This window comes from Solanum stenotomum, chromosome 9 (genome assembly GCF_019186545.1).
Source record: "Solanum stenotomum isolate F172 chromosome 9, ASM1918654v1, whole genome shotgun sequence".
Lineage (NCBI taxonomy): Eukaryota > Viridiplantae > Streptophyta > Magnoliopsida > Solanales > Solanaceae > Solanum > Solanum stenotomum.
Window position 1 is genome coordinate 30,405,892 of NC_064290.1, and position 20,600 is coordinate 30,426,491.

A 20,600-nucleotide genomic window follows, 5' to 3' on the forward strand; every position below is an offset into this window, starting at 1 on the left:
GGAGTCACAAAAGATAAACTTGTTCCTAGAACTAGCAAAGCATAAACATCGAAATTAAAGACTTGGATCATAACAGTGATAACATCTGGTGAATCCTCTTGCTCTTGGCAACTAGTGATAGCATAAAGACAATTTGATCCTCCGGCTGCCCCTGAAGTAGATTTTCTAGGTGCACCTCTATCTGGTGGAGCAACTAAAGAAGACTAGGCTCTATTGCCCCCATTACTATTTCCATGCCTGTTCTTAGGACACTCTCTCATAAAATGATCATTCTGATCACACTTGAAGCAACTAGTGTAGCAACAACGACACAAGGGTACCCCTAGATGTAACATGGCGTATAGAACCCCGAAGGAATCTATACAAGCCACTTAGCATATCATAACTTAAGCAATAGAACAATAAGAGTAAAACGCATTTTTAAAGTCCAATTCTAAAATTTTCATCTAAAGCAAAAGCAGAAGTCTAGACTCTAAGTCTCAACATAGCCATCTATTACAATATTTGAATAGAAAGGGGGCATAACCCATACAACATATTCCAAAAAGGAAATACAAGAAATGAAACTACAAGTGAAAACATCAGTCATCGAATCTTGAGGACTCACCAAAAAGCTAGGAGAAGTGAACTATTCCAAGATTTAGCCACAATGAGGACCACCTTGAGAACCAGACCCTACACTTAGGAAAAATGTAGGAAAAGTAGGTGTTAGTACAAAAATGCACTAAGTATGATAGTCATGCATAAAAACATTAAAATCATGCTAAAAGGAACATTTTAGTTGAAAACGTGCACTTTATCAATTCTACGGATCATCATGAAGATTAGTGTAAAAGCATAAGTCATAAGCATAGTCAACATATAAATCATCATAACATAAAGGAAACATACCATAGGTACCCTCAAAACATACTTGTACATTGCATGAATAAGACCCCATAAATCCCACCCATGCTAAGTAAAGCTTCTTGAGTAACCATAGTTCATAATTCATATTCTTGTTCACAATGTTGTTGTTCTGGGGAATAAGCCTTAACTGACATAGACCATGTGAGCTTAACATGGAATCTGGTATTACCCACACCGAAAAGGGTTGTCCTACTTGCCAAAGGTAGAACCATACAATTAGCTTAGGTGATTCCACTAGCTAAATACCTATGAGGGCACATCGTTTATGGGATAAGGAGATTGCTACTAGAAACTCGGACTCAACTAAGGTATAAGGCTTCCATCTCATGAGACATAAATTGGGTACCCAGACTCAACTAGGTATAAGGAAACCATTTGGAAAGCCGGACTCAACTAGTGTAAAAGCTTTCCTTGGAAGCCGGACTCAACTAGGGTAGAAGCTTCCATCTCATATACAATATCCACTCGGTGCTAAGAATTAATTCCCACGGAGTTCATATTAGGTCTTGACCTAAGTTCATATTCATTGAAGAATGTCTTGACACTCAATCCAACATAATTCATAAGATAGCTCATAGATTCAATAGGTGAGAATAGCCTTTTAACCTTAGAATCATCATATTGTGAGAAAATCCTTCACTTCACATCATATTCATACATAGGTGTGTAAATGAGAATAACATTTCAATCAACACACAAAAAGATCATAATCATCATCACTTCACTCTCAATGTGTTCTTAAGGCATGTACATAAATCTCATAATCATGAATAATTCTCATGTCTTACCCTTCATAGATCCAAGATCTCATTTAATCAACGCATCTTAAATTCAATATATTAGACATGAATATAATCATAATTCAAGTGACTCAATTACTACATACCTAATTTCATAACATACTTCTATCATCAACAAACCCACATCACAAGATCATAATTGAGGAATATGGGGGTTTCAAGGGTTTTGGGGGATTCAACATTAAACCATAGGAAATCATCAATTCATATTTAATATATCAGAAATCAATCATTAGAAACATTTTTGAAAGGAACTCCTTAGTTTGAAGTCAAACCCTAACTTTTAGGGAATCACTAGTTTTGAAATTGAATTTGGGGGACTCCATGGATGAAGGACTACCACACCTTAGCAATGGAATCTAAAGAATTTGAGTAGAAACCTTTTTCCTTGAACCCTAGCTCCAACCTCCTTCTTCTTCTTCCTTAAAGTTCTAGAGAGAGAATATTTGGAGAAGATGAACTCTTTGGGATTTTATTGGGTTTTGGGAAATAATGAGGTGAATGGGTGTATTTTGACTTAAAACGACTTATATAGTTGTATAAAAGTAAGGAAAAATGACTTCACTTTGATTGGACTTAAACTGGAAATACCCAAAACACCCCTCACTTAAAGTGAGTTGCCCAAGTGCCACGAGGGGCTCCACGAGCTGTGGTCTCCTCCGTGGACTTGAGGCAGTGGCTAGGCAACTTGTGCCTTTATCCCACAAGTCCAAGGCAATCTCACAAGGGACTCCATGAGTCGTGGAGCTAGCCACGAGTCGTGGTCCCTCTCATGGGCCTTAAGGCAATGGATAAGCCACTCTCCATTAACCCTCAATCTCTAAGGCATGACCAAGGCCACTCCCACGAGCCGTCTAAGGATTCACGAGCCGTGAAGTGGCTCATGTGGAGGAGCCAATTTGGGGGCTCCTTAAAGAGGCTAATGCCTCCACCTTCACGAGTGGCACCACAACTCGTGGTGACAACCATTGGTCATGAAGGGCCTCGTGGTCATAAAGCAGTGCCTTGGCAAGGCTTGGGCAGCCTTGGTCCTTGCCTTGGCTCTTGCTCCTTTGCCTTTGTCCCTAACCTTTCTTCCTTGACGTTAACCATCACGTTTAGCCTACTAGTTTCTGGGGTGCTACAATATCTCCCCCTTGGGAACATTCATCCTCGCATGATGATCTAGAAACCTTACGGAAGTAAAGACTAAAGACTAGCAGCCCATCATACATGCAACAACAAAATTATGCACAATTCAAAAGAGGAAATTTCAACTCCATCTCAAACATAATCAATGCATCTCAAGGAAGTAGGAACTCATCTAACAACCCATTATGCATGAAATTTCAACATTTTGCATGTTCATAGGAGGAACTACCTTCTCCAAATAAAAGCATGCACAACACAATATCTTTGAAATATGCATTTTACTCTCAAAAGCATACTCAAGCATTTTAAATAATTCATCTCATGAAGTCAATAGGCAACTCACACTCAATGCACAACAACATGAGGAAAATCAATCATAAAAACTCATTTTCTTACTAAACATAAATTTCTCAAGAACTTGCATAACATAAGGAAATCATGGAAAACATATATACTCACATGACTTCCAAAACAAGGAAAACTCAAGAGGAACTACTTACCTCAAACTAGGGTAGGAATAGAAGGAAAAATATAAGGATAGCGGGACTTCATAACGGCCTCGGCCTCCCAAGTAACACCCTCTACTAGATGATTTCTACATATAACCTTCACGGAAGCTATTTCCTTGTTTCTCAGTCTCTTTACTTGCCGGTCTAGGATCTCTACCAAGACTTCTTCATATGAAAGACTCTCATCAACTCCCAACCCTTCTAGGGGAATAATGGATGTCAGATCTCCAATACACTTCTTAAGCATGAAGACATGAAACACTGGATGTACCGGAGCCAACTCATTTGAAAAATCCAACTCATAGGCAACTTTCCCAACACATTTTAAAATTTTGTATGGGCCCACATAACGGGGACTAAGTTTTCCCTTCTTGCCAAACCTCATCACACCTTTCATAGGTGAGATTTTCAGATAGACCCAATCATTAACCTCAAATTCATAATCCCTTCTTCTAATATCGGCATAAGACTTTTACTAACTTTGGGCCATTCTCAACCTCTCTCTAATTAGTCGGACCTTCTTAATAGCTTCTTAAACCAATTTGGGACCAATAAGAGCAATTTCACCTACTTCAAACCAACCAACCAGAGACATGCATCTCCTACCATACAATGCTTCAAAGAAAGACATACTGATACTTGAATGATAGTTTTTATTGTAGGCAACTCTATTAATGGCAAGTGGCCATCCCAATTACCTTTGAAGTCTATTACACATGGCCTTAACATATCTTCTAAGCTTTGGATGGTACGCTCCGCTTGCCCATTGGTTTTGGGATGAAAAGTCGTGCTAAGCTTAACCTTAGTGCCAAGACCTTTTTGGAATGACTTCCAAAAGTATGAAGTAAATTGGGTACCCCGATCGGAATTAATGGATAAGGGAACCCCATGCAACTTCACTATCTCTCTTATATACCACGTGGCATAGTCTTCCACCGAAAAAGAAACCTTGACGGGAATAAAGTGGTCTGATTTTTTCATCTAATCTATAATGATCCAAATAGAATCATGTTACTTTCGGGTGTGAGGCAAACCCAAAATAAAATCCATATTCACATCCTCCCACTTCCAGGTGGGAATAGTTATATCTTGGGGCAAGCCTCCCGTCCTTTGATGCTCAACCTTAACTTGTTGACAATTAGGACATTTGGCTACAAATCCCGCAATATCTTTCTTCATCCCGTTCCACCAATAGACTTCCCGTATATCACGGTACATTTTAGTGGTCCCTGGGTGAATAGAATATCGAGAACTATCAGCTTCCTCTAAAAATATTTCCTTTAGATTATCAACATCAGGAACACATAATCTACCTTGGTAACGAAGAACACCATCTCCCCTTGGGAGAAAGCCTTAACGGACTTCTTAAGTACTGCCTCTTTCATTTCTACCGAAATAAGATCAAGGTCTTGCTTAGCCTTCACATCCATCACAAAGGATGATTCAGACCCATTATGAACCATGACACCACCCTTGGTGGAATCCACTACTTGAACACCTAACCGGGCCAATCTATGCACATCACGAACCAATTCTTTCTTCTCATCCTCTACATGAGTCACACTACGCATAGACAACCGACTAATAGTTTCTGCTACCACATTGTCCTTGTCGGGTTGATAAAAAACACTCATGTCATAATCCTTCAATAATTCTAGCCACCTTCTTTGGTGAAGATTCAAGTCTTTTTTACTAAACACATATTGTAAGCTCTTGTGATCAGTAAACACATCAACATGAACCCCATATAGATAATGCCTCCATATCTTTAAGGCAAAAACAATCGCCACTAACTCAAGGTCATGGGTAGGATAATTCTTCTCATGGACTTTATTTTGCATTTGAAGCATAGGCAATCACCTTACCATTTTGCATAAGCACAGATCCCTACCAAACTCTAGAGGAATCACAATACACCAAAAACCATCCGTACCTTCCAGAAAGGTCAACACCAGAGTGGAAGTAAGTCTATTTTTCAACTCTTGGAAATTTTTCTCACAAGCTTCAGACCAAATGAACTTAGCCTTATTTTGAGTCAAAGTCATCAAAGGAGAAGCAATGGAGGAAAATCCCTCAAAAAACCTTCTATAGTAACCGGCCAAACCCAAGAACCCAAGAAGCTTCTAATATCCCAAGGAGTTAGAGGTCTAGGCAAACTCTTGTCTGCATCCATCTTCTTAGGATCTACCTCAATACCCTTGCTTGACAAAATATGACCAAGGAATGCTACGGACCTTAACCAAAACTCACACTTGCTAAACTTTGCAAAAAGTTGATGGTCCTTAAAAACTTGCAATACTACCCTCAAGTGGTCAACATGCTCATCCTCACTCCTTGAATAGATAAAAATATCATCGATAAATACTATCACAAACATGTCAAGATATTGTCGGAATACTCTATTCATTAAGTCCATGAACGCCGCCGGAGTGTTGTCAAACCAAAGGACATTACTAGAAACTCATAGTAACCATATCAAGTTCGAAAGGCCGTCTTTAGAATATCAACCCCTCTCACCCTCAATTGGTGATAACCTGAACGAAGATCAATCCTAGAGAAATAAATAGCCCCTTGAAGTTGGTCAAACAATTTATCAATCCTTGGAAGATGATATTTGTTCTTAATGGTCACCTTGTTCTATTGACGATAATCTATGCACATCCTAAGAGACCCATCTTTCTTTCTAACAAACAACACTGGAGCACCCCATAGAGAGATACTCAATTGAATATAACCCTAGTCTAACAGATCCTTCAACTGTTCTTTCAACTCCTTTAACTCAGTCGGAGCCATTCTATAAGGAGGAATGAAGATAGGTTGCATATCCGGAAGAAGATCAATACCAAAATCTATTTCCCGTTCAAGAGAAATACTGGTAAATCATCGAGGAATACTTTTGGGAACTCATTGACCATGGGAACCGACTCAAGAGAGCGGGTTTCGTAATCTACATCTCTCACCCAAATAATATGGTAAAACAAACTTTTCGAGATCATCTTTCTAGCTTTAAGGTAAGACACAAATTTCCCTCTAGGCATAGAATTTCCTCATTTCCACTTTAAAATAGGCTCATTTAGAAATCGGAATTTAACCACCTGAGTTCTACAATCAATAGAGGTGTAACATGCATGTAACCAATCCATACCAATAATCACATCAAAGTCTAACATGTCAAGCTCTATCCAATCAACAAGAGTAACTCTATATGACAAGGAAATGGGACATCTCCTAAAAATCCTCTTAGCCACCGCAGAATCACTAACAAGAGTAGAGACATTAAAAGGTTCTAATAATACTTCCGGAGGAACATCAAACCTCATTGCCACATAGGGCGTCACAAAATATAAAGTAGCACCGGGATCCAACAAGGCATATACATCAATAAGAAAGACTTTTAACATACCGGTCACTACATATGGGGAAATCTCTTGGTCACCTCAAGATTGGAGAGCATAAAAGTGGTTTTGCTTTAGAGCATTGGAGTTTGAACCACTACGAGGAGCTTGCTTCCCCTCTCTTCTTTGAATCTTAAGAATTGGACTATCTCTCATCTTATAACCACTCTTTCCACAACCATAGCAACCATTCCTGCCAACTAGGCACTTACCCTCATGCTTTCTTCCATACTTTGAACAAGTAGATCTAGCAACATAAGAACCACTACCATTACCTCCTTGAGGTTTAGAGTTGGAAACCCTATCTTTGTTGACCCTTGGAGCACTAGAGGAGCCTTGGTTGGAGAACCTTTGTTTGAACCTTGGTCGACCTTGTCTATCGGACCTAGTATTGGAGAAATTCCAATCACCGGTTCTAGCTCTTTTCATCTCTTGCACACAATATTCGAATAGAAAAGAGGCATAACCCATACAACATAGTCCAAAAAGGAAATACTAGAAATAAAACTACAAGTGAAAACATCCATCCTTGAATCATGATGACTCACCAATAATCTAGGAGAAGTGAACAATTCCAAGATTTAGCCACAATGAGAACCACCTTGAGAACCGGATCCTACACTTGGAAAAATGTAGGAAAAGTAGGTGTTAGTAAAAAAATGCACTAAGTATTATAGCCATGTATAAAAACATTGAAATCATGCTAAAAGGGACATTTTAGTTGAAAACGTGCACTTTATCAATTTTAAGGATCATCATGAAGATTACTGTAAAAGCATAAGTCATAAGCATAGTCAACATATAGATCATCATAACATAATGGAAACATAGCATAGGTACCCTCAAAGCATACTTGTGCAATGCATGAGACCCCATAAATCCCACCCATGCTAAGTAAAGCTTCTTGAGTAACCATAGTTCATAATCCATATTCTTGTTCATAATTCTTTTGTTGTGCGGAATAAGCCTTAACCGAGATAGACCATGTGAGCTTAACATGGAATCCGATGTTACCCACACCGAAAAGGGTTGTCCTACTTGCCTAAGGTAAAACCATACTATTAGCTTAGGTGGATCCACTAGTAAATACCTATGGGGGCACATAGTTTATGGGATAAGGAGATTGCTACTAGAAACCCGGACTCAACTAAGGTATAAGGCCTCCATCTCATGAGACATAATTTGGGAACCCAGACTAAACTACAGTATAAGGAAGCCATTTGGAAAGTTGGACTCAACTAGTGTAAAAGCTTTTCTTGGAAACCCGACTCAACTAGGGTAGAAGCTTCCATCTCATATACAATATCCACTCGGTGCTAAGCATTAATTCCCACAGAGTTCATATTATGTCTTGACCTAAGTTCATATTCATGGATGAATGTCTTGACAAGCTCCGCCAGTGATATCAGCTACCTCCAAAACCACGATCTTTCATCTCAAGCTTCTGAGTTTATGAGTTTTGATTTATTAATTAAATTTTAACTCAAATATGAAGTTTGGAACGAAACAATGGAGTTCTTTCAAACAGTAGAGTAACTACATATACAAAATAGCGATAAGTTGAAACTTTTTCGTTGAAAATATATATTATATATATAAAATAATGTATTATTTATATACATCAAACATTACTTTCTATAGATGTACATCAATTATAAACATCCTTATCAATATTTCTGATATCGCCAATACCCTAACTACAATTATAGATTCGCCCTCACTAGTACCTCATAAGATAGCTCATAGATTCAATAGGTGAGAATAGCCTTTCAACCTTAGAATCATCATATTGTGATAAAACCCTTCACTTCATATCATATTCATACATAGGTGTGTAAATGAGAATAAACTTTCCATCAACACACAGCAATATCATAATCATAATCACTTCACTCTCAAATTCTTTTTAAAGCATATACATAAATCTCATAATCATGTATAATTCTCATAGCTTACCCTTAATAGATCCAAGATCACATTCATTCAACACATCTATAATTCACTATATTAGACATGGATATAATAATAATTCAAGTAACTCAATTATTACACACCTAATTTCATAACATACTCTTATCATCAACAAACCCACAACACAAGAGCATAATTGAGGAATATGGGAGTTTCATGGGTTCTTTGGGGATTGAACATAAAAAACATACTAAATCATCAATTCATACTTAAAAAATCATTAATCAAATATTAGAAACATTTTTGAAAGGAACCCATGAGTTTGAAGTCAAACCCTAACTTTTGGGGAATCACTAGTTTTGAAAATTAAATTTGGAGGGACTCCATGGATGACGACTATCCATGGATGAAGGACAACAATACCTTTTCAAAGGAATACAAATAATTTAAGTAGAAAATTGTATTCCTTCAACCCTAGCTCCAACTTCCTTCTTATTCCTTGAAGTTCTAAAGAGAGAATATTTGGAGAAGATGAACTATTTGGGATTTGATTTGGTTTTGGGAAAGAACAAGGTGAATGGGTGTTTTTTTAGTTTAAAATGACTTATATAGGTGTATAAAAGTAAGGCAAAATGACTTCACTTTGATTGGACTTAAACCGGAAATACTCAAAACACCCCTCATTTAAAGTGGGTTGCCCAGGTGCCATGAGAGGCTCCACGAGTCGTGGTCATGACCACAAGTTGTGGTCTCCTTTGTGGACATGAGGCACTGGCTAGGAATATTGTTCCTTTAGCCCACATGCCCAAGGCAATCTCACGAGGGGCTCCACGAGTCGTGGTCCCTCTCGTGGCCATTGAGGTTGTGGCTAAGAAACTCTCCATTAACCCTCAACCTCTGACGCATTACAAAGGCCACTCCCATGAGTCATCTGAGGCTTCAAGAGTCATGAAGTGGCTCGTGGGGAGGAACCAATTTAGGGGCAACCTTAAGGAGGCAACTTCCTCCACCTCCACGAGTAGAACCACGACTCGTGGTGAGCACCATTGGTTGTGAAGGCCCTCGTGGCCATGGGGCAGTGCCTTGGCAAGGCTTGGGCAGCCTTGACCCTTGCCCCTTTACCCTTGGCCCTAACCTCTCTTCCTTGACATTAATCCTCACGTTTAGCTCTAGTTTAGCTTACTAGTTTTTGGGGTGTTACAACCATACTTAGCACATGCAGGAGTATTAGTACCCCCTTGTGCCATACTACCTTGAAAATTGTGCAGGTGTAGCTCTGAAATTCTGGGAATTGTAATTTTGGATCTCACCTCTGTTTCTTGGTGTAGGTGCTCTAGGAGATGATGGAGCAGGTCCGTTTTGTTTTTGTTGGAAGGAAGACCGGTTCACATTACTGTTTTGTTGCCCGGACTCATTCCCTCACGTCTTAGACCTCTTATTGTTAAATTGTTCTCTATCCCTCAGCTTATCCTCCTCAACTTGTTGCACATGGATCATTAGCCTTGATATGTCCATATCCCCTATCAGCATAGTTGCCTTGCCTTCCTTGCTTGACAGGTGAGACAACCCAGCAACGAACAAACTCTTCTTGATCCTCATCTAAGCAACCATCTCCAGAGCATAGTAGGAAAGTTGTATGAACCTCAGACTGTATTCATTAACACTTATATATTCCTTCTTAAGGTTAAGGAATTCTCGTACCTTTGCTTCCCTCAATTCACCGGGAAAGAAACATCCCAAGAAGGCCTACCCAAACAAAGCCCAACTTACAAGTGGTGCACCTTCAACCCTGTTCTTTTTCTATTGGTCAAACCATATCCTAGCAACACTCTTTAGTTGATATGCAGCTTGTTCTACTCGCTCAACATCAGAACATGCATAATCTCAAAAACCTTCTGAAGGTCCTCAACAAAGGTTTCCGGGTCCTTTATGACACTTGAACCTGTGAAACTTGGAGGATTCTTCCTTAAGAACTCACGAACTCTAGAAATATTAGCTACTTCTTGATTAATCACTCTTTGTCCAACTTTATTGGTCAAACCTTGACTTAACATCCGATTAGCTTCACGGAATTCTGCATAGGTGACCTTTCCTTGGGGTTGCACTTCTGGTGCATTAGTTACCCCTTGTTCCTGTGGTTTAACATTCCTTCTAGACGGACAACCTCGGACAGTTCTTCGTAGAGGCATGATCTAAAATACACGTTCAAGCACGAGTTAGAAAGAGACTTTTATAGAGATACACTCTATCGCACGAAATGAAGATGAAAGAAGTGAGATAGCTCCAAAATGTTGCAGCCTCCTAAATATATATGGCGCGCTTTACAGCGATAACTAGGACTCTATAGACACGGCTTCATAGACTCCCTAGTACTCTTAAACTTTGGGCTTTGATACCAAGTTTGTCATGTCTCGAGCATGCGCCCTAGGAGGGACTGCACTCGATAACCATTGTTGTCCCCAAGCAAACCCTTGGCCTGCCTTAACTCTTAGCGGAAGACTTTACTCAAACATAAATGTACTTTAAAAGTAATTTGAAAGCTCAAACATAAGTGAGAATGTATTATAATTAAACATTCGTTGGCCAAAGTGGCAACTTAAGTCTCAAGCATAACTAAAATGGAAAGACTCGAGAACTAACATCAAGCTAACTGTCTATGAAGCCTCTAACAAATGAGATGGACGTCGGGAAAAGACCCATGACATCCTAATGAACTAACTATAAAGCAGTAAAAAGGGGTCCTCTAAAATCAAAGAGGCTCACCAACAACTCTGAAGCTCAACTAGAATCAATGAAGCGTTGGATGCTGATCTTGGTTACCTGTATCTACATCATAACAACTATCCAGGCCAAATGGCGTCAGAACATTGAATGTACGAGCATACAAAGGGAGTTCTAAAACAAGACATAAGCTTGAAAGGAACTGAAATAACATACATGGGCTCAACTCAACTCAATTTAACTCATTTCAATATAAAGCTATAATATAAGAAGCAATATAAAGAGAAGCTTTTAAAACATGGATAGCAACTCTATGTATTTAGAAATACAATAGAAACTATGCATGTATGCAAAGATATAATATGAACTCTGTACGTATATAAAAATACAAATAACTCTGTGTATTTAAGAATACAAAAATACTTATGTGGGGGTTTCTCTAACCGACAAACATCACTTAAGAGTTATGTGATGATACAGCATTTCGCCTCACGTTGTCAGGGCCATCATATACCTTGCCAAGGGCATAGAACCTAATTCACTAAGTGGATCCACTAGTCTATGCTAAAAGCACTAAGAATTCATCTAAAAAGTATTATCCTTTTCAACCCATGATGGCTACACGGTTTATGGGGGCTGTGAGTTGTCTGGACTCTCCCCCATATCGGTGCTCAGTATTACTTCCACAATATTACTAGCTCATATGTTTAAAAACATAACTTATTTCTGTTGTTTGAGATTATTGCTCAAAAACTCAGCTCAAATGCTCTCTTGGAAAGCAAAGTTTCCTCTCTTTCTTAATTGTGAAAGCATTTACTCTTTACTGAAAATTAGCTCAAAGGCTTTATTGGAAATCGATGTTTCCTTTCTTGTTTAATTGTGAAAACAATTACTCTTTGGGAATACATAGTCCTGATGTACTTGTTTTGAAGAAATGAACTTCACTCTATTACTCTTTACTCAACTCAAAACTTAAGTCTTAAAACAAAGTTAAAACACTTGCAAAAGACATTGGAAAGACTCTAAGAACTTTTCTTAACTTGACTATTAACTTTCCTTGAATTGAATTATGGATTCAAGGCTCATGATCTCATGTTATTGATGATTTCATATTGTTTAGACGTACCTTAGAGTGTAGAAATCAACTAGAAAACATAGGTAGGTTTCAAGGGAACTCTGACGGAAAAAAGTGGGAAAGGGTAGAAGACCTGGCATCCCTGGCGCTCTGAGTGGCAAGGGGCGCCAGACCTAAAACTTCAGCACCTTGGTTGGGGCGCCTTGAGTGGCACAGTGCCCCAGAGCCCAAACTTCAGACCCCAAAGTGGGGCGCTCTGGCTGGTGTGACGCACCAGACCGCTGCCCAGAAAATCACCGATATTTCTTGCTCATTTTTCAACTCTAAATCCTCTAGTTTCGATTGGTTCCTTTCCCAAACACTTAGATTCAAATACATAATCAAAATATGCAAGAATCTACTCAAAACAACATCAAATTTCATAAATTTAACTCAAGAACTTCTCAACAACTTCAACAATCAAGAACCCAATAGAAACTTCAACAAAATCCATCAAGAACTCAATTTCTATACTTTCAAGAACATAATATCATTGAATTAAATCATGATTGGCATGTGGGTGAACTAACCCAGCGCTATGTGATCTCACATCTCTCATAGGGATCAACCCTTGGCAAAATCCACAAGCAAACCTTCAAGAACGTGATGATTCTATGTTTCTTCTCCTCTTCTCCTCTTCTCCTCTTCTCTTCTGTTCTCTCAAAACCCTAACTTATTTTTATGAAGCGTAAACTGAACCCAAACAGTTTAGACCCCAATTTAATTACCATAAATGAATTTACTTAATTGGATAGTGAAAAGACCATAATACCCTTCTAAAATCTGGTTTTGTCTTTACTTATCTAGACAACCCGACTTCAAATGGGCATATCTCCCTCATACGAACTTGAAATTGAGAAAACTCGGTGACGTTGGAAATAAAATTCAAAGATATTTCCTATGGTATCTTGTAGGATACCTAAATCATCCTGAGATAGGAGTTATGGTTGTTTGAATTTGACTCAAAACCCATACTTAGCTTAACTTTGTCAAACTTTCCAAATTTGTTTATTTCCAAAATCAGTTTCTTTCTAATTCTAAGTCTTTATGGTAGCGGGGTGTTATATTTAGAGTCTCATATGGCTTGTTAATTCATAGGATTATCTACTTAGATTGATATGGATAGTGCAATGATGTAGGCTTTCACCCAAAGGGTAGAGGATTTGTTTCATTATCTATGAGATACTCATAGAAAGTGGGAACTGAGGAAGAGAGCTAGGACTATATACTTCCATAGAGTACCTCGAGATTACCCTGAGGCTCAACCATTCAAGCAACTTGCTTGAACTATAGAGAGTACTTCATCTTAGTTAAACGCTTAGAGGAGGGATCAGAGTTAAGTCTCTTCACAGTTGAATAAGCATTCAAGGTATGGAAGACCACCATTTCCACATTTTCTGAGTGTAGAAGGGCACATTCTGTAACATTCCATGAGGTGCAGAATACACAACTCTAACATCAGTTCCGACAGTTCCAGCTCCTTGTAGACTGATGTAGCAAAACTTGGGTTTGATATTGTTAATCCTTAGCTCGATGACAACTCTACCCTTATTAGATTTTTATCAACGATCTCCCTATGGTCTGCCCTTTGTGTGATTCTGTCATGTATTTTTCTTGGTTGGCCTATTTTGTATTTGGCTTGGGTTTTGAGATGGAGTGGGTTATTTGTGATTCCATGGTTGAGGTTCATTCCAAGATATTTTCCTGATAATGGTATGTTTTTAGATGTGTGACTTTCCATACCTCTTTAGTCAGGATCAAGTCATGACTGTTCTCTTTGCCATGGTTCGATCCTTGGCTTGTCACTTAGTCAAGTTCGAGGCCTAACCAATCTTCTAGTCATGGTTTAAGTCTCGTAGTAATGTTATTAGTCGGATTTGAGTCCTTAGAGTAGTTCTATTTTCTTCTTAAGTGTACCTTTGTTGATGTTCGAGTCTAAGGTCAGTTGTTTTAGTTCTGGAATGTATTTAATCTTAGCTAGGGATATCATTCGCTCTTTTGTGTACTCATCAAGCTTATTAGGGTCCATTTGAGTTATTTTCCTTTCATGTAAACAAGTGTACCTTGAGGGATTATGGTGTCCAGTTATGTGATAATTAGTTGCTATACTTTATCTTTCAGTTGCGGGTTGGATTATGGAGGTGCATGGTTAGGCTTATCGCTATTAGTCCATTTTTTTGCCTCCTAGATACCATTTTACTTATTTATTTACATTATGTATCTACTTTTGTTGGCCTATGATGCCTACAAGGTACCCGTTGTTTTGGTACCCATGCTACACTCTGCATCTATTTTTCTAATGCAGATCTAAGCGATAGTCAACAACGTTGATCTTATGCAGCAACAGGGACATCCAGAGATCAAGGGTGAGTTGATTGCATTCTAGTTTGACTCATCTCCATATGTTAATATCTTTGGCTAGCTTGTTGTGCTTATTTACCCTATTTTGGAATCTCTATTCATTTTTAGTAACTTTGTATCATCATTCACCAGATCATGAGATTGGATCATATATTATTGTATATATTTAGGTCATTTATTCTCTTATGCTTTTTATTCATCATTTATGTTTTTTATCCATTTATTTTAAGGTTTTTTCCGATTGGACTCGTTACATGTTGTTTTGAGCTATGGTTGGCTTACCTACTTGTGGGTTCATGTAGTTTCCATCATGAGTCAAGTTTTCGGGTCATGACAATATTAAGGAGGTGAAGTGGAGGAGGAACTTTTAACCTAGATTGATATTCTATTTTAAGTTGTACATTATTTTTTGTGGATTTTAGGCAAGTGAAGTGGAGGAACCTATGTAGTTATACAACTTAAACAGACTAATGTATCGAAATAGTTTTGAAAAATAATAGAAACATTAGATGTATTCATTTTGTGATAGTAGAGAAATTTGTTGATTCCTTACATTTGTATCATGTCTTGTTATTTTTCTTGTTTTCTATTTATCATTAGCTCCTTACAAATTGATTAATATAATCAAAGAGAATATTACAAATAGTTCGAGACATTATACTATTTTAATAAGTTCATAAAATAGTAAAACTAAATTTAGGGGAAATTGACTTGAGAAATTAAGGGTAATACTTCTTTACTGGACTAAATTATTTTATGTGTAGGGAATATGCTTGCACCGGCTTGCTTCATCTTGTAATTATAGAAAATGTTATTCCACAATATGATGTAAAGCACGTACAATATCATGAATTTATGTTTTATGGCATTTTAAAGTACCAAAAACATTTATAATCATTTTACCTTTAGAACTTATTGATTTGTTATAACGAGGCCCACCTCTATATTTTCTACATTTTGAAGTTGTTAAATGAAAACTCGAGTACCTAACAATCCGTGTCACAAAAAAGTCTCACTATTAAAATCACAATACACTTGGGTTAGATGCTTTTTTATTGAACTTTTTAATGAAATATATTCTTTGCATATTTTTTTAAATTTTAAAATATCAACATAAATAATTACAAAAAAAGTTACATATTGTTATTATGTAAATATCTTAGGTAAAAACATACAAGAAAATCATGTTCTTGGAAAAAAAATTCTAGAAAATAAATAACTTTTACATGATACTACTCTAACCAAATAAAGATATCAATAGTCAAACTAAACAATTAATGAGTAACAATACAACTTGCTAAATAGAAATATTAACTTGTAATAATTACATATGATGGTTTAAGTAACCTTTGAGTTTGGTTTGATTTTGTAATTTACTTATTTTTTTAAATATTTTACTTTATTTTTATTTGACTTATAGGCCGGCCCAATTCCCATTGCTCAAGTCCTACGTGTCAGCAAGCTTATTCGGATCGGGTTAAAAAGTCATATTCTTAAATTAGCTCCAAATATCTTAATTCAATTCTATAAAATAAAATATTGATACGGCTCATCCCAGTGAACCTAGCCCACATTGACCTAGCTAGGGTTTTTTAGGTGACCTTAACTCTGCCTCCAAACGTCTCAATATCTATATATAGTCCTATACTATTGCAGTTGTACACAAGCTCATACTCATTTTTGTTCAACACTTTTTCTTCTTTTCCTTTTCATTTTTAAACTCTCTGTAGCTATTTTGATAACCTTTGTATGTCAAAGCTTTTGAAACACACCTGAATTGCCAATGTATAAAAAGAATAAAATTTCATGTTCTTAGTACATATGTGAATTCAGGTTTGTATCAAAGCTATGACATACTTAAAAGGACAATATATGTAGATTGGTTGAAAACAAAGCATTTAAAGTGTGATTATTGGCTAATGAAGAAGGTGAGAATTATGATCTCTCGAATTCAAATAAAAACTACGAAGTGATTTCATTCCTCCCACCATTGTCTTTATGGTAGGGTTGGTAGGGGGACGGGGACGGGGACTGGGGGACGGGACGGGACAGGGGTCATTTTGGCCGGGATATTGGGGCCACTGGGATTGGGGGATAAAAATTTGTCCCATCCCGTCCCACTATATATACGGGATGGGACGGGATTTGGCGGGACGGGACGTGGGATTTTTATTTTTTTTATATGTTTATTTATTTGTATTGAAATTATATGTTATTGAATAGCATTTTCAGTTTACTTAGTTTTCAATAACTTTTTAGCTAATAAAAAATGCTTAAGTTTTCAAATTTCAAATTTCAACTTTCAAATTTCAAGTTTCAAGTTTCAAGTTTCAAGTTTGAAATTTCAAATTTGAGAAGTTCAAATTTGTATTTTAAATATTTTAAAAGAATTTAACTTGAAATTTCAAATTTCGAATTTCAATTTTTAAATTAAGTATTTTAACATTAAAATTAAAATGCAAGACAATAGTTATATAAAAAAGACTTGGATAAAGTCTTCAAATTTATTCAATAAAATATAATTGCAACTTAGAACTTAGAAGTTACAATTTACAAATATTAGTGGAGTAACTAATCTACGCAGCCACCTTCTAGGAAGAGTTCTGTTTCAATAAATTCTCATATGTAAAACTAATATTTGTTACAAATATTAGATGAGTAACTAATTTACGCAGCCACCTTCTAGGAAGGGTTCTGTTTCAATTAGTTCTCGGATGTAATCTAATATTTGTATTCTCCTTTAAAATTCAATTCTAATTGTTGCATCATATCGACGGTAACATCCTCCGGTGTTGACAAACTTGCTAGAAATTCTTGTGACTCTAATTCATCATCACTAGATCCAATTACCGCATTAATCCAAGCTTCTTGTTTGGAACTTAACCTTGACAAATTAGAATTCCTCCTCTCGGCGTTGACCCAGTCTCTAAATAAAACTGATGTTTCTAAACTTTCTTCCGCTAATGAATGTCTATAATCGCCAAGTTGAAACCTTGCCGCACTAAAAGCAGCCTCTGATGCAACTGATAAAGCTTGAATAGCTAGAACATCACGAACCATTTTGCTCAAAATTGGAAATGCAACGCTCCGCCTCCTCCACCATGCTAATAAATCTTCATTGACATCTCCATCTTCCACTGTTTCTAAAGATTGATTAAGATATTCTTCAAAATCATCACGGTTAGTAGAATTAAAATCAAAAAAACCTCGCATATAACTTGAAATTCGAGCTTTACTCTGAGGATTAGAAGTTTGACCAACTTCTCCTTGAGTATTTCCTGTAGTTATATATTTTTCATACAAAATTTTTTCTTCTACTTTTATGCTACACTTACACATTTCACAAGTTGAATTTTCTTCCGATAAAATTTCTAAAGTATCATAAAAAGTGTCAACAAGTCTCTGCACACCTCGTAATTTATAGTCAGGATGAAGTAAAGTAGTAGTTAAAAAAATTTGAGGAATAGGAAAAAAATATTTTTAAAATTTTTCAATCATACCTTCAATTGCAACTCTAAATTTTTCAATTTTTTTGTACTTAGAAAATTGAATTGAAATAGCCCAAATATTTATTAATACTGATGAAATAGTAGGATAATAAATTCCAGAAAAACATGATTGAAGCATCATAAAAAGTCTTAAAAATTCTAATAGTTCATTAGTTTCTTCCCAATCTTCTTCACAAATTCTCTCTAATGGGTCAGCATTATGAGCATTAAACACCATTTGTATGGGTCTTTTATATTCGTAAGCAACTGAAAACATTTCGTAAAAAGAATTTCACCTTGTTTTAATATGTCTTGGAATTTTTCTTGGTGGCAAATCACATAGTACACAACGCTCATTAAATTCCCTAACTCTAGCAACTCTTTGAGCATAAAAAATCCAGGCAACAACATATTCAATTTTCATACAACCACATTTAAATAATGAAATACCATCTTGTACAACTAAATTTTATACATGTGCAACACATCTAACATGAAAAGAATTATCATCAATTGGACATAATCTAGTTTTTAACGTACTAGCAGCGTTTACATTATTAGATGCATTATCTAATGCGACAGACATTACTTTATCTATAAGCATGTAATAATCCAGAACACTCAAAACATTTGAAGTTAAATATGCACCAGTTTTTTTCTCTACACATTCTTTATAACTTAAGATTCTTTTTTGCAAATTCCAGTTATGATCAATCCAATGTGATGTAACAGTTAAATAATCGCGCCCATTAACACTACGACCCATGTCCGAAGTTATAGACACTCTACAATCTAATATGCTAAATATACAACGAAGATATTGACAATGTTTACCTTGATATACAAAAATATCAGATTTAACAGTATTTCTTGAAAAACCTCTATAAGTAGGATTATAAGTTTGTTGAATATATTCAATAAAATCGGGATGTGAAGGAAAACTGTAAGGCAAACCACAAACAGAAACCATTTTAGCTAAATTTTCGCGATCTCTTTCTTTATTATATTTACGTTGTGTTAGTGGACCACCGGAGTTAGAAGGATCTAATGTTCCTTGAACCATGTTAGAAGCCCCTACCGATTCATTAACATTAATATCAAAATAATTAACTGGAATTCCTTTTTTTCTTTTGGCTAATGATTTAGCTTCTTATATTGAATCGGCACACAAGATAACAAATGTCTATTTAAGCCCCCCGTCCCACCTTGACCTCCACCTTGTTTATGTTTAAAAGGTTGCTTACACTTATTACAAATAGCAATAGAGTTTTTCTTATCTAAAGTCATAAATTGCCACACAACAGAAGTTTTAGGGCGTTGATACTTCACCTTCTCCCTTGTAGGAGGTATAAGGGGTGGGGGTCCACAATTTTGCTCCATTGAATTTGTAGTTTCATTTGGAACTTCTGTCACTAGACTAGTAGGTGTATCTTCTAATTCCTCTTCTCCCGAACCAACTTCTACTTCTTCATCTGAATTTTCATCATGATAAGGATTAATATCACCATAAATTTATTGTAAAATTTTATGATCGAGTTGAGCATTTGAATCAATATCATAAGAAGTATCATCAACATCAGTAGAATCATTTGTATTAAATCTAACTCTAGACATTGATTTAGAAGAAGTATCACCACATTTACTCTTATTTTTTTCCTTACTACTTTTTTTATTAAAATTAAATAATTTACTAATGCCACTTGGTTCTTTCTCTTTTTCTTTACCGGTATTTTTTTTTGCTAGAACTCATATTTAATTATATGTAAAGTGTAATATAAAAATAATAATAACACAAAAATTAATGACGAAAAATAAAATATAAATATTATGAAACGAATGTACCAAACGTCTGCGTTAATAACAGACATTATAACCGATTCTTGAAGCTTGTAGTTTGTTGTAACTTGTAATTTGGAACTCCAATACTTGATAGAAAATATGAGAATTATATATATTATGATATAATATGAAAATTTAGAATTGAAATATATGTACTATCACTATTATGATATAATATGAGACTTAAATGGAATAAAAAATTGAGACTTAAGATTGAGAGGATATAGAAAATATGAGAGAAAAGATGATTTTGTAAGAAATAATAAGAGATAGATGGGTATTTATAATAACAAAAATGGGTTAAAGTGTATTTATGATAAATTGAGGGTTTAAATTAAAGTTTTAAAAATAGGGGGGTGGTAGGGGGTGTTGGGGAAGTAAAAAAGGTAAATAAATCTGTTGGGGGAAGGGGGGGGGGGGGG

At 36.2% G+C, this 20,600-nt stretch overlaps 1 pseudogene; it reads left to right on the top strand.

Annotated features, from left to right (window-relative positions):
- The first annotated feature begins 2,496 nt into the window (after positions 1-2,496).
- The window catches only part of LOC125877446 (uncharacterized), a 24,139-nt pseudogene continuing 6,035 nt past the window's right edge, over positions 2,497-20,600 (top strand).